The sequence below is a fragment of the Pristiophorus japonicus genome, chromosome 23 (assembly GCF_044704955.1).
Source record: "Pristiophorus japonicus isolate sPriJap1 chromosome 23, sPriJap1.hap1, whole genome shotgun sequence".
NCBI lineage: Eukaryota > Metazoa > Chordata > Chondrichthyes > Pristiophoridae > Pristiophorus > Pristiophorus japonicus.
In genome coordinates, this window is record NC_091999.1 from 53375935 (window position 1) to 53391248 (window position 15314).

Here is a 15314-nt window from a genome sequence, read left to right on the forward strand (position 1 = left end):
GCGCCATTTGGGATTTTAGTGACAATCCGGCAGCTTTCATGGTGACTGTTTTTCTAGAGCCTGCACCACAAATTCCCCGATTTATTAAACTCAATTTTACAACAAGCCTGTGTGTTTTTCTGGGTTCTCTCTCTCATCCCTTTTATCTGTTTTATATTCATTGTACAGGTTATTAGAAGGGGAGGATTTGTAGACGGGAAATTTAACTCCAACAGCACATCAAGATCGACCAGTCTGTTCATCGGGACCTGAATATCATCAAACATAACATGGAAGCAAAAAGCAGAGTTGACAGCGGGGAGAAACCGTACACGTGTTGTGTGTGTGGACGATGATTCAGCTGATCCTGTGGCCTGGCCAAACACAAACGCATTCACACGAGGGAGAAAGCGTGAAAATGCGGGGACTGTGGGAAAGGATTCCATTACCCGTCTGAGCTGGAAACTCACACTGAGGGGGAGGCTGTTCAGCTGCTCCGTGTGTGGGAAGAGATTCACTCGGTTATGTGAGCTGCTAACACACTAGCGAGTTCACACTGGGGAGAGACCATCACCTGCTCCGTGTGTGGGTTAGGATTCATTTCTTCAACCCACCGACTGACACACCAACTTGTTCACACCAATGTGAGACCTTTTAAATGTTCTGCCTGTGAGAAGAGCTTTAAAAGCAAAAAGGAACTGCTGGCACACCAGCGCACTCACACTGGGGAGTGGCCGTTCGCCTGCTCCATGTGTGGAAACACATTCAACAGTAATTACTGTAGTGTTTGCCAGCACTCTAGTAATGGCTCCACGAGGTAAGGTATTACACTTGCACTGTTGTGACCATAGTCCTTTTATTGCAGTTCCTGAATGAGGTGACAGTAAGGTGGGCTCCCGTTTATACCTGCGGTGTGCAGGTGACCTCTAGGTCTCCACCTGTTGCACCCTCTGGTGGTACAGGCATATTGTATACAGTGTAAAGATACATTCATTGGTCTTATGTAACTGTACATTGAGTGTACAGGGTATATACATGCACAACAATTACTTCTGAGACAACAGCGAGATCATACCGGGGAGAGGCCGTTCACTTGCTCCATGTGTGGGAAGTGATTCACTCGATCATTCAGCCTGCTGAGACACCAGCGAGTTCGCAAGTGACTGCAGGGTTTGGATTCTGCTGTTATTGCTGCTGTTATTTACATCCAGGACTGAACCATATTCATTCCACCGCTATTGCTGCTGTTAATCACATCCAGGACTGAACCATATTCATTCCACCGCTGGAAGAGACACCGTGCAGCAGATTTAAAGGTACCGCTCACCAGCTCCCACCGCTGGAAGAGACACCGTGCAGCAGATTTAAAGGGACCTCTCACCAGCTCCCACCGCTGGAAGAGACACCGTGCAGCAGATTTAAAGGGACCTCTCACCAGTTCGCACCGCTGGAAGAGACACCGTGCAGCAGATTTAAAGGGACCACTCACCAGCTCCCACCACTGGAAGAGACGCCGTGCAGCAGATTTAAAGGGACCGCGCACATTGGTGAGAACAAAGTGCTAAATTGTTAAATTTGTAACAGTCCCACTCTTGGGGCCCAAATTTGACCAGTAGAGATTTCTGGCGAACTCACCAGAGGTGCGCTGCTTTCCTACACCGATTAGGGCGCCAAAAATCTTCAGGCCGAGTTTGGCCGCTCCCCACCCTCGCCTCGATAGAGGCGTAGCCAGGTCCCGGTGCTGAAAACAGTGCCAGGACCTCTGCACATTAACGCTCGAGTGTGCACGCATGTGCAGTAGCTCCTCTTCCCCAGAATCTCTGCGTGTGCTCTGCAGGCTGTGTGGGAGGGGCTCAAAGCGTGCCGCCCCTATCCCTGGCACAATAGGCTCCTTCATCGGCGGCCCGCTGAAGGTAGGACTTCTATTTTTTGTGTGTTTATTTATTTATTGATTGCTTGTGGTCCATTTTCCATTTTGCTTTCTGGGTTGCAAGATCTCTTGAGACCCCAGTTTCAGTTCAGGAAAGAGATTCTGAGCTTTCTCTGAGTTTTGACTGCACATACATGCAAGTTGACTTGCAGTCAGTCGGAGGTTGAGGGTATATCACCAGGAGCAGATCTACACAGTGAGAAAGAACCGATTCGCCGACAGTTTTATTTGTTATTGATTGATTGCTTATTGCATAGAAATATAGAAAATAGATGCAGGAGTAGGCCATTCGGCCCTTCGAGCCTGCACCACCATTCAATAAGATCATGGCTGATCATTCACCTCAATACCCCTTTCCTGCTTTCTCTCCATACCCTTTGATTCCTTTAGCCGTAAGGGCCATATCTATCGCCCTCTTGAATATATCCAATGAACTGGCATCAACAACTCTCTGCAGCAAGGAATTCCACAGGTTAACAACTCTCCGAGTGAAGAAGTTTGTCCTCATCTCAGTCCTAACTGGCTTACCCCTTATCCTTGGACAATGTCCCTGGTTCTGGACTTCCCCAACATCGGGAACATTCTTCCTGCATCTAACCTGTCCAGGCCTGTCAGAATTGTTTATGTTTCTATGAGATCCCCTCTCATCCTTCTAAACTCCAGTGAATACAGGCCCAGTCGATCCAGTCTCTCCTCATATGTCAGTCCTGCCATCCCGGGAATCAGTCTGGTGAACCTTCTCTGCACTCCCTCAATAGCAAGAATGTCCTTCCTCAGATTAGGATACCAAAACTGAACACAATATTCCAGGTGAGGCCTCACTAATGCCCTGTACAACTGCAGTAAGACCTTCCTGTACTCAAATCCCCTCGCTGTGAAGGCCAACATACCATTTGCCGCCTTCACCGCCTGCTGTACCTGCATGCTAACTTTCAATGACTGATGTACCATGACACCCAGATCTCATTGCACCTCCCCTTTTCCTAATCGGCTGCCATTCAGATAATATTCAGCCTTTGTGTTTTTGCCACTAAAGTGGATAACCTCACATTTATCCACATTGTACTGAATCTGCCATGTGTTTGCCCACTCACCTAACCTGTCCAAGTCACCGTACAGCCTCATAACGTCCTCCTCACAGCTCACACCGCTACCCAGCTTACTTGGAGATATTACACTCAATTCCTCCATCTAAATCATTAATGCATATTGTAAATAGCTGGGGTCCCAGCACTGAGCCCTGCGGCACCCCACTAGTCACCGCTTGCCATTCTGAAAAGGACTCGTTTATCCCGACTCACTGCTTCCTGTCTGCCAACCAGTTCTCTATCCACATCAGTACATTACCCCCAATACCATGTGCTTTAATTTTGCACAAGAATCTCTTGTGTGGGACCTTGTCAAAAGCCTTTTGAGGGACCTTGTCAAAAGCCTTTTGAAAGTCCAAATACACCACATCCACTGGTTCTCCCCTGTCCACTCTACCAGTTACATCCTCAAAAAATTCTAGAAGATTTGTCAAGCATGATTTCCCCTTCATAAATCCATTCTGATTTGATCCGATCCTGCCACTGCTCTCTCATCCTTAATGATTGATTCCAACATTTTCCGCACGCCTGATGTCAGGCTAACTGGTCTATAATTACCCGTTTTCTCTCTCCTTTTTTAAAAAGTGGTGCGACATTAGCTACCCTCCAGGCCATAGGAACTGATCCAAGGTCGATAGACTGTTGTAAAATGATCACCAATGCATCCACTATTTCTAGGGCCACTTCCTCAAGTGCTCTGTGACGCAGATTATCGGGCCCCGGGGATTTATTGGCCTTCAATCCCATCAATTACTTTGGTCTTGGTGCTTTAGATGCAGGGTTCCTTTTATTTTATATTTGTTAATTAATTGCTTATTAATTTTTGTGCTTTGTTTCGTGCTTTGTAAATCTTGGTGCTACGTGCAGGTTCTCTCAGCTTCCTTTTATTTTTTTATTTGTTATTGAATGTTTATTTTTGTGCTTTGTTTCGTGCTTGGTCCTTTAAATATACTGCTTTGTTTGGTGCTTGGTGCTTTCTCAAATCCCAACAAGGTTTTTCTTTGTGGCCAGATATGCTGGCCTAAGTTAGTTTGGAGTAACTATTAGCTGTTCAAACTAGCTTAATGACATCACTGCAGTGCCTAGCAACCAACCTCCCTGAGCCCTGCTCATTATGGGCAAGGTTTAGCGTATGATGGGACAGTGTCGAGGGAGCTTTACTCTGTATCTTACCCTTGCTGTACCTGCCCTGGAAGTGTCTGATGAGAAAATGTAGAACATAAGAACAAATGAACATAACGAATAGGAGCAGGGGCAGGCCATACTCGAGCCTCCTTCACAACCCAACACGATCATGGCTGATCCGATCATGGACTCTGGACCACTTCCCTGCCCTCTCCCCATAACCCCTGATTGGTTAAAAAACTGTCTATCTCTGTCTTAAATTTATTCAATGACCCAGCTTCCACAGCTCTCTGAGGCAGCGAATTCCACAGATTTACAACCCTCCAAGACAAGAAACGGCTACCAAAACAAGTATATCCTTTCGTAAATATGGAAACCAAAACTACACGCAGTATTCTAGGTGTGCCTTCACCAATACCCTGTACAACTGGAGCAAGACTTCCCTGCTTTTATACCCCATCCCCTTTGCAATAAAGACCAAGATTTCATTGGCCTTCCTGATCACTTGCAGTACCTGCATACTAACCTTTGCAATTTTTCTCCATTTAATTAATAACTTGCTCTTTGAATTTTTCTGCCAAAGCACATGAGCTCACACTTTCCAAAATTATACTCCATCTGCCAAATTTTTGCTCACTCATTTAGCCTATCTATGTCCTTTTGCAGATTTTTTGTGTCCTCCTCACACGTTGCTTTTCCTCCTATCTTTGTATCGTCAGCAAATGTGGCCATGTTACACTCGGTGCTTTCTTCCACATCGTTAATATAGATTGTAAATAGTCGGGGTCCCAGCACTGATCCCTGCGACACCCCACTAGTTACTGATTGCCAACCCGAGAATGAACCATTTATCCGGAGTCTGTTTTCTGTTAGTTAGCCAATCCTTTATCCATGCTAATATATTACCACCAATCCCATGATATTTGATCTTGTGCAGTAACCTTTTATGTGGAATCTTGTCAAATGCCTTCTGGAAGTCCAAATATTCCACATCCAATGGTTCCCCTTTATCCACCCTGTTTGTTACATCCTCAAAGAATTCCAACAAATTTGTCAAACATGACTTCCCCTTCATAAATCCATGGTGACTCTCCCTGACTGAATTGTGCTTTTCCAAATGTCCTGCTACTGCTTCTTTAATAATGGACTCCAACATTTTCCCAACCACAGATGTTAGGCTAATTGGTCCATAGTTTCCTGTTTTTTGTCTGCCTCCTTTTTTAAATAGAGGTGTTACATTTGCAGTTTTCCAATCTGAATCCAGGGAATTATGTTAAATTTACAATCAATGCATTCACTATCCCTGCCGTTACTTCTCTGAAGACCCTAGGATGCAAGTCATCAGGTCCAGGGGATTTATCCGCCTTTGGTCCCATTACCTTACTGAGTACCACCTTCCTAGTGATTGTGTTTGGTTCCTCCCCCGTATAGCCCCTTAACTATCCACTGTTGGGATATTGTTTGTGTCCGCTACCGTAAAGACTGATACAAAATATTTGGACAGAGTTTCTGCCATCTCCATGTTCCCCATTACTAATTCCCAGTCTCGTCCTCCAAGGGACCAACATTTACTTTCGCCACTCTTTTCCTTTTTATATACCGATAGAAACTCTTGCTATCTGGTTTTATATTTCGTGCTAGTTTACTTTCATAGTCTAACTTCCCTTTCTTCATTTTTTGAGTCTTTCTTTGCTGGCTTTTAAAAGATTCCCAATCTTCTGTCCTCCCACTAGTTTTGGGCACTTTGTATGCCCTTGTTTTTAATTGGATACCGTCCATTATTTATTTTCTTTCACACCCTTTCCTCCTCACTGCAATATATTTCTCTTGAGAGTTATGCAATATCTCCTTAAATGTACACCACTGTTCAACAACCATCCTACACTTTAATCTAATTTCCCAGTCCAATTGAGCCAACTCTGCCCTCATACCTGCATAGTCTCCTTCATTTCAGCTTAGTACGCTGGTTAGAGAGCTAACTTTCTCACCCTCCATCTGAATTTGAAAATCAACCATGCTATGATCACTCATTCCAAGGAGATCCTTTACTAGGAGATTGTTTATTAATCCTGTCACATTACACAGGACCAGATCTAAGATAGCCTGCCCCCTGGTTGGTTCCGTTACATACTGCTGAAGGAAGCCGTCCCTCATGCACTCTATGAACTCCTCCTCAAGGCTACCCTGACCAATTTGATTTGTCCTATCAATATGGAGGTTAAAATCACCCATGATTATTGCTGTTCCCTTTTTACAAGCCCACACTATTTCCTGGTTTATGCTCTGACCAACACCGTTGCTACTGTTAGGGGGCCTATAGACTACATCCACCAGTGACTTTTACCCTTTATTATTCCTTATCTCCACCCAAACTGGTTCAACATCCTGATCATTTGAGCCAATATTGTTTATTCTTATTGCAGTGATTCCATCCGTTATCAATAGAGCTGCCCCACCTCCTTTTCCTTTCTGTCTGTCATTCTGGATTGTCAAATACTCCTGAATATTTAATTCCAAGACCTGGTCACCTTGAAACCACGTCTCTGTAATGCCTATCAGATCATACCCATTTGCATCTATTTGTGCCGTCAACTCATCTATTTTGTTATAAATGCGACGTGCATTGAGACAAAGTGGCTTTAAGTTTGTTTTTTTATCCTTTTTTCCTGCTTGTTACCTCTCTCCTTCAAACTCACTTTCTTTAATTTTGCTTTCTAATTCCAGCTTTACTTCCCTCCCTAATGAATCTATTTTCAGCTTCCCATCCACCTGCCAAACTAGTTTAAACTCTCCCCAACAGCACTAGCAACCCCCGCCCCCGCGAGGATATTGGTCCCGGCTCTGTTGAGGTGCAACCCGTCCGGCTTGTACCGGTCCCACCTCCCCCAGAAGCGGTCCCAAAGCCTCAGGAAACTAAAGCCCTCCCTCCTGCACCATCTCTCCAGCCACGTATTCATCTGCTCTATCCTCCTATTTCTGTACTCACCAGCTCGTGGCATCGGGAGTCATCCGGAGATTACCAGCTTTGAGATCCTGCTTTTTAATCTCTCTCCTAGCTCCCTAAACTCTGCCTGCAGGACCTCACCCCTCTTTCTACCCGAGTCATTGGTCCCGATGTGGACCACAACCTCCGGCTGTTCACCCTCTCCCCCAAGAATGCCCTGCAGCCGCTCAGTGACATCCTTGACTCTGGCACCAGGGAGGCAACATACCATCCTGGAGTCACGTCTGCGGCCGCAGAAACACCTGTCTGCTCCCCTGACTATTGAATCCCCTACCACTATAGATCTTCCATTCTTCTTCCTCCCCCCCGTGCAGCTGAGACACCCGTGGTGCCATGGATTTGGCTCTGGCTGCACTTCCCAGAGACACCATCGCCCTCACCGGTACTCAAAACAGAGAACCAGTTGGAGAGTGAGATCGACGCAGGGGACTCCTGCACTACCTGTCTGGTCTTCCTCTTCTGTCCAGGGGTCACCCAATCCCGATCTGCCTGCATATTCTTAATCTGCGGGGTGACCACCTCGAGAAACGTGCGATCCCCGTAGCTCTCAGTCTCATGGATGCACCGCAGCGACTCCAGCCGCCGCTCAAGCTCCAAAACACGGAGCTGGAGTTGGTGCAGCTGGAGAAACCTCCTGCACATGTGGTCGTCCCGGCTGTGCGAAGCTTACAGGATTTCCCACATGCCACAGGATGTGTAATCCACGGGACTGAGCTGTCCTGTCATCCCTCTAGTTACACTCGCAACGATCAAGTAGAAGTAAACTCTAAACCTTAGAGAAATACACCCAGCTTATACTCAGCAATCAGCTGATTTAACTAACCTTTAGTTAAAGACTAAATACTAACTTAACAGTAAAAAAAAAACCTTCAGGGAGGAGAGGGAGGGGAACCAGTGAGTATAGAACTGAACCGAGCCAGAGTCAGTACCTTCAGGGGAGGGGAACCAGTGAGTGTAGAACTGAATCAAGCCAGAGTCAGTACCTTCAGGGGAGGGGAACCAGTGAGTGTAGAACTGAACCCAGCCAGAGTCAGCACCTTCAGGGGAAGGGAACCAGTGAGTGTCGAACTGAATCAAGCCAGAGTCAGTACCTTCAGGGGAGGGGAACCAGTGAGTGTAGAACTGAATCAATCCAGAGTCAGTATCTTCAGGGGAGGGGAACCAGTGAGTGTGGAACTGAACCCAGCCAGAGTCAGTATATTCAGGGGAGGGGAACCAGTGAGTGTAGAACTGAACCCAGCCAGAGTCAGCAACTTCAGGGGAGGGGAACCAGTGAGTGTCGAACTGAACTCAGCCAGAGTCAGTACCTTCAGGGGAGGGGAACCAGTGAGTGTAGAACTGAATCAAGCCAGAATTCGTGTTGAAAACTTGGAGAAGAGGAGAAACAGTTTAGAATTGTGTGTTGATTTGGATTTCAGCACAGCAGGAGGGACAATGTGTGGGACAGGGATTTACAACTTTGGAAGAACAAGAGAGGAAATAATGTTGCATGGAAACTAGATGTATCTATCCTGAATTTCTGTCTTGTACTGACAGTGATGAGTTTTGTTATCTCCTTTTAAAGCGTATTAGAAGGGGAGATTTTCAGACAGGAAACACAAACCAAACATCGCGTCAAGATCTGACGGAGTCAATCGATTCATCAGGATCTGAATATCATCGGCCTTTGAAAGTGGAAGGAGAAATGTTTGTCTGTTCTGCCTGTGGGAAAAGATTGCAAATATCAGTGTGACTGGAAAAGCACCGAGACACACACACCTGAATGAGTGTTTAAGTGCACTGCCTGTGGAAAGAGCTTTAACCAGTTACACAGCCTGAAGAAACATCGCACCATTCACAGCGGGGAGAAACTGTAAACGTGTTGTGTGTGTGGGCGAAGCTTCAACTGATCGTCCAACCATGGAGAGTCACAAGGATACCCGCACCGTGGAGAAACCGTGGAAAGGGAATCAGATCGCCATCTGTGCTGGAAATTCATCGACGCATTCACACTGGGGAGAGGCCGTTCACCTGCTCTGAATGTGGGAAGGGATTCACTTGGTCATCCAACCTGCTGACACATCAGCGAGTTCACAAGTGACTGCAGGGGTTGGAATCTGCTGTTATTACTGCTGCTAATCACATCCCGACTGAATCATGTTCATTCTGACAGTTGGGGTTTGTTTGTGCTCATGCTAATAACCCTATAACTGGGCTGGATTTTAATATTCTGGAATTCTGGCGAGGGGTGGGGGGGGAAAGAGGGTAAACAGCTAGAGGTCGTGGTCCATATCAGGACCAGCACCATATGTAGAATGAGGGATGAGGTCCTACAGGCACAATTTAGGGAGCTAGGAATAAAATTGAAGAGTAGGACCTCAAAGGTAGTAATCTCCGGATTACTACCAGTGCCACGTGCTAATGAGTACAAGAATAGACGGACAGAGAGAATGAACGCGTGGCTGGAGAGTTGGTGTAGGAAGGGGGGCTTTAAATTCTTGAGTGATTGGGACCACTTCTAGGGGAGATGGGACCTGTACAAACCGGACGGGTTGCACCTCAACAGTGCCGGGACCAATATCCTCGTGGGGAGCTTTGCTAGTGCTGTTGGGGAGAGTTTAAACTAGCTTGGCAGGGGAATGGGAACCTGAGAACACATTCAATAGGGAAGGAAGTAAAGCAGAAATTGGATAGCATGAATTTAGAAAGCAAATCTGTAAAACAGAGGAAACAGAGGTTAGTAATTAGAAATCAAGGAGGTCTTCCTGTGCTAAATGGTATATCCTTTAATGCAAGGAGTATAGCGAGTAAGGCAGATGAGCGAAGAACACAGCTAGATACTTGGGAGTATGACATTATAGCCATTAGAGACATGGCTGAAAGAGGGACAGGTTTGACAGATCAATATTCCTGGTTACAGGATTTTTAAACAAGACAGAGAGGGGGGTAAAAAGGGTGTCACGGTATTGATTAAAGAAACTATTACAGCGGTGAGGAGGGATATTTTAGAGAGATCATCAAATGAGGCTATATGAATCGAATTTAAAAATGAAAAAGGGGCGATCGCACTGCTGGCCGTGTATTATAGACCCCCAAACAGTGGGAGGGTGATAGAGAAACAAATATGTCGGCAAATTGCTGTGAAGTCCAAAAACTATAGGGCAGTAATAGTAGAGGATTTTAACTATCCTAATATTGATTGGGACAAATACAGCGTGAAGGGTATAGAGGGTGTGGAATTCTTAAACTGCATTCAAGAGAACTTTTTTAGTCAGTATGTAACAAGCCCAACACGAGAAGGGGCGGTTTTGGATTTACTTTTGAGGAATGAAGCTGAGCAGGTTGAAGGGGTATTTGTGGGAGAGTACTTGGGTGCCAGTGACCATAAATCAGTCAAATTCAAGTTAGTTATGGATAAGGACAAGGATAGGCCTCGAATAAAAGTCTCAAACTGGGGAAAAGCTAACTTTGCTAAGTTGAGGAGTGATTTGGCCACAGTGGACTGGAAACTGCTACTTGTAGGTAAATCAGTGTCGGAACAGTGCGAGGCTTTCAAGGAGGAGGTCTGGAAGGCTCAGGCCAAACATGTGACTTTAAAGAAAAAGGATGGAAAAAAATTATAGAACCCGCTGGATGTCTAAGGAATTACAGGGGAGGAAAAAGAAAAGACGGGAAGCTTGTGTCATACACCAACGGCTAAATACTGTAGAATCTTTGGAGGAATATAGAAAGTTAAGAGGTAAAATACAAAAGGATATTAGGAATGTTGAGAGAGCATGAAAAATACTTGGTTAGTAAAATTAAGGAAAGCCCAAAGATGTTCTATAAATATATTAAGAGTAAGAGGAAACTAAAGAAAGGGTAGGGCCTATTAGAGACCATGAGGGTAATCTTTGTGTGTCGGCGGAAGATGTTGTTATGATTCTGAATGAATACATTGCGCCTGTTTTCACAAAGGAAAGGGGCAATGCAGAAACTGTTATCGAGGAGGAGTGTGAAATTCTGGATGAAATAAACAGTGAGAGAGGAGTATTAAGGGGTTTAGCAGCTTTGGAAGTAGATAAGTCCCCAGGCCCAGATGAAATACATCCCAGGCTGTTGAGTGAAGTAAAAGAGGAAATAGCAGACCCCTTGACCATCATTTTCCAGTCCTATTTGGTTTGGGCATGGTGCCAGAGGACTGCTAATGTGGTACCCTTGTTTAAGAAGGGAGAAAGGGATAGGCCGAGTAATTACAGGCCTGTCAGCCTAACCTCAGTGGTGGAAAATTATTGGAAAAAATCCTGTGAGAGAGGATAAATCTACATTTGGAAAGGCAAGGACTAATTAGGGACAGTCAGCACAGATTTGTTAAGGGAAGATCGTGTTTGACTATCCTGTTTACCCGCTCAAAAAATTCAACCAAGAGGGTCGATGAGGGTAGTGCACACAATGAAGTGTATATGGCCTTGAGCAAAGCTTTTGATAAGGTCCCACGTGGTAGACCGCTCAAGAAGGTTAAAGCCCATGGGATCCAGAGCAAAGTGGCAAGTTGGATCCAAAATTGGCTTCGAGGTAGGAAGCAAAAGGGTAATGATTGATGGATGTTTTTGTGACGAAGGATGTTTCCAGTGGGGTTTTGAAGGGCTCAGTCATGGGTCCCTTGCTTTTTGTGGTATATATCAATGATCTAGATTTGAATCTAGGGAGTAAGATTAAGACATTTATAGATGACACAAAAATTGGCTGTGTGGTTGATAATGAAGAGGAAAGTCATGGACTGCAGGAGGATATCAATCCACTGGTCAGGTGGGCAGAGCAGTGGCAAATGGAATTTAATTCGGAGAAGTTTGAGGTAATGCACTTTGGAAGGGCTAATAAGGAATGGGTATACACATTAATGATTGAAGATCAGTCCCTCAAAACTGTCACCAAGCTCATGGTCTACAGGGCCATAGTAATACCCACCCTCCTGTATGGCTCAGAGACGTGGACCATGTACAGTAGACACCTCAAGTCACTGGAGAAATACCACCAGCGATGTCTCCGCAAGATCCTGCAAATCCCTGGGAAGACAGGCGCACAAACATTAGCTTCCTCGTCCAGGCCAAAATCCCCAGCATTGAAGCACTGACCAAAATTGATCAGCTCCGCTGGGCAGGTCACATAGTTCGCATGCCAGACACGAGACTCCCAAAGCAAGCACTCCACTCGGAACTTGTCCACGGCAAATGAGCCAAAGGCGGGCAGAGGAAATTACAAGGACACCCTCAAAGCCTTCCTGATAAAGTGCGACATGCCCAGTGACACCTGGGAGTCCTTGGCCATAGACCGCCCTCAGTGGAGGAAGTGCATTCGGGAGGGTGTTGAGCTCCTCGAGTATCGTCACAAAGAGCATGCAGAAATCAAGCGCAGGCAGCGGAAGGAGCATGCGGCAAACCAGGCTCCCTGCCCACCCTTTCCCTCAACGACTATCTGTCCCACCTCTGACAGAAACTGTGTTTCCCGTATTGGACTGTACAGCCACCAAAGAACTCAGGCGAAGAGTGGAAGCAAGTCTTCCTCGATCCCGAGGGAATGCCTATGATGATGATGATGACACACATTAAGCGGTAGATGATCAAAGGGACCTTGGAGTGCTTGTCCACAGATCCCTGAAAGTAGCAGGCCAGGTGGATAAGGTGGTTAAGGCGGCAGACTGAATGCTTGCCTTTATTGGCCGAAGCACAGAATACAAGAGCACGGAGGTTATGCTTCAATTGTATAACACTCTGGTTAGGCCACAGCTGGAGTTCTGGTTGCTGTATTATAGGAAGGATGTGATTGCACGAGAGAGGGTGCAGAGGAGATTTACTAGGATGCTGCCTGGAATGCAGCATCTTAGCTGTGAGGGCAGATTTGATAGGCTGGGTTTGCTCTCATTGGAACAGTGGAGGCTGAGAGGAGACCACATTCAGGTGACAACATTTTGAGAGGCCTGGATATTGGTGGACAGCAAGGGTCTATTTCACTTGGTGGAGGGGTCAATTACGAGGGGGCATAGTTTTAAGGTGGTTGGTGGAAGGCTCAGAGGGGATTTGACGCAGAGGGTTGTGCGGGTCTGGAACTCACTGCCTGGAACGGTGGTGGATGCAGAAACGCTCACCACGTTTGAAAGGTGCTTGGATGGACACTTGTAATCTGCAGGGTTACGGACCGAGAGCTGGTAATTGGGATTAGACTGGATAACCTCCTGTTGGCTGGCGCAGATACGATGGTAAGTACTGCAGCGAATCGAATATGGCCAGAGTGATCTCCTGGACTCGGTTCGATCGCCTGGATGGGTCAGAGAGGAATATTCCCAGATTTTTTTTCTTCCCCCAATTGGTCTGGGTTTTTATCTGTTTTTTGCCTCTTCCAGGAGATCACATGGGTTCGGTTGGGATGGAGTGTAGAATGTTTCAGTGCAAGGGGTGTCGCAGTTGTGTGAGACGGACTGGTTGGCCCGGGTGCTCTTTACCTTTCCACCATTGTTCATTGCTCATAGGTTTATATGTAACCTTCAGGGCTGCTGAACGAGGGCCGTGCGGCTCTTTATCGGTCGGCGTGGACACGATGGGCCGAAATGGCCTTCTGCGCTGTAAGTTTCTACGTTTCTACCAATTACTTTAAATCTATGCCCCAAGTTATTGATCCCTCTGCTAAGGGGAATAGGTCCCTCCTATCCACTCCATCTAGGCCCCTCATAATTTTATAAACCTCAATAAGGTCTCCCCTCAGCCTCCTCTGTTTCAAAGAAAATAACCCCAGCTGATCCAATCTTTCCTCAGACCTAAAATTCTCCAGTCCAGGCATCATCCTGGTAAATCTCTTCTTTCCCCTCTCTTTTCTGTAATGTGATGACCAGAATTGCACGCAGTCTTCTAGCTGTGGCCTAACTAGTGTTTTATACAGTTCAAGCTCTTGCATTCTATGTCTCAGCTAATAAAGTCTAGTATCCCGTATGCCTTCTTAACCATCTTATCGACCTGTCCTGCTATCTTCAGGGATCTGTGGACAAGCACGCCAAGTTCCCCCTGTTCCTCTACACTTCTCATTGTCCGACCATCTATTGTTTATTCCCTTTCCTTGTTAGCCCTCACCAAATGCATTACCTCACACTTCTGCAGATTGAATTCCATTTGCCCCTGCTCTGCCCACCTGACAGGTCCATTGATACCTTCCTGCAGTCTACAGCTTTCTTCTTCATTATCAACCACACGGACAATTTTCATATCATCAGCAAACTTCGTAGTCATACCCTTTACATTCAAGTCTAAATCATTGATGTATACCAGAAACATCCTTCCAGTCACAAAAACACCCATTGACCATTCACCTTTGCTTCCTACCTCAGCCAATTTTGGATCCAAGTTGCCCCTTTGCCTTGTATCCCATGGGCTATTACTTTCATGACCAGTCTGCCATGTGGGATCTTATCAAAAGCCTTGTTAAAATCCATATACACAACGTCAAACACAACACCGTCATCGACCCTCCGTGTGACCTCCTCAAAAAATACAATCAGGTTAGTCAGACACGACCTTCCATGAACAAATCCGTACTGAATGTCCCTGATTTATCCGGCTCTTTCTGAATGAAGATTTATCCTGTCTCTCAGAATTTGTTCCAATAATTGAAAGTCCAAACTGGGGGAACTGAATTTTATTTTGTCATGCTATCGAGATTGGGGCCAGAGGGACAATAAATAATAATAAATACATTATTTTAAAAATCGGTGATCAGACCTGCAGTATGATCAAAATCTCCAGATGACGCCAAAAATGGGGAGCGTGGGGCTCTGTACAGAGGACTGTAAGTGAGCTCAGTCTGAATGCACAGGTTTGTAAATGGGCTGGATGGATGGCAGATGAAATTTAGTGCAGAGAGATCTGATGCAAATCATTTTGGAAGAAAAATGGACGAAATGTACATTAAATGGTAACATTTTAAAAGGAGTGGAGGGATAGAGAGATTTGGGGATGTAAAGTCGAGCCAATCCCTTGTCTTATTAATTAGCAATTCCAGAGTCCAGTGTCAGCAACTTTAATACCTTAATAAGAAATATAAGATGAGCAGTTTCTCCGTCATCCACCGTATCTTATACTGATCCACCAATCAGAGTAAAGATGCAAGTCCCGCGTGTCCACAGCAACTGAGACCAGGTCATCCCGCTGGATGGAACCTCGGGCGCCCTGAGCTTCATCTCCGG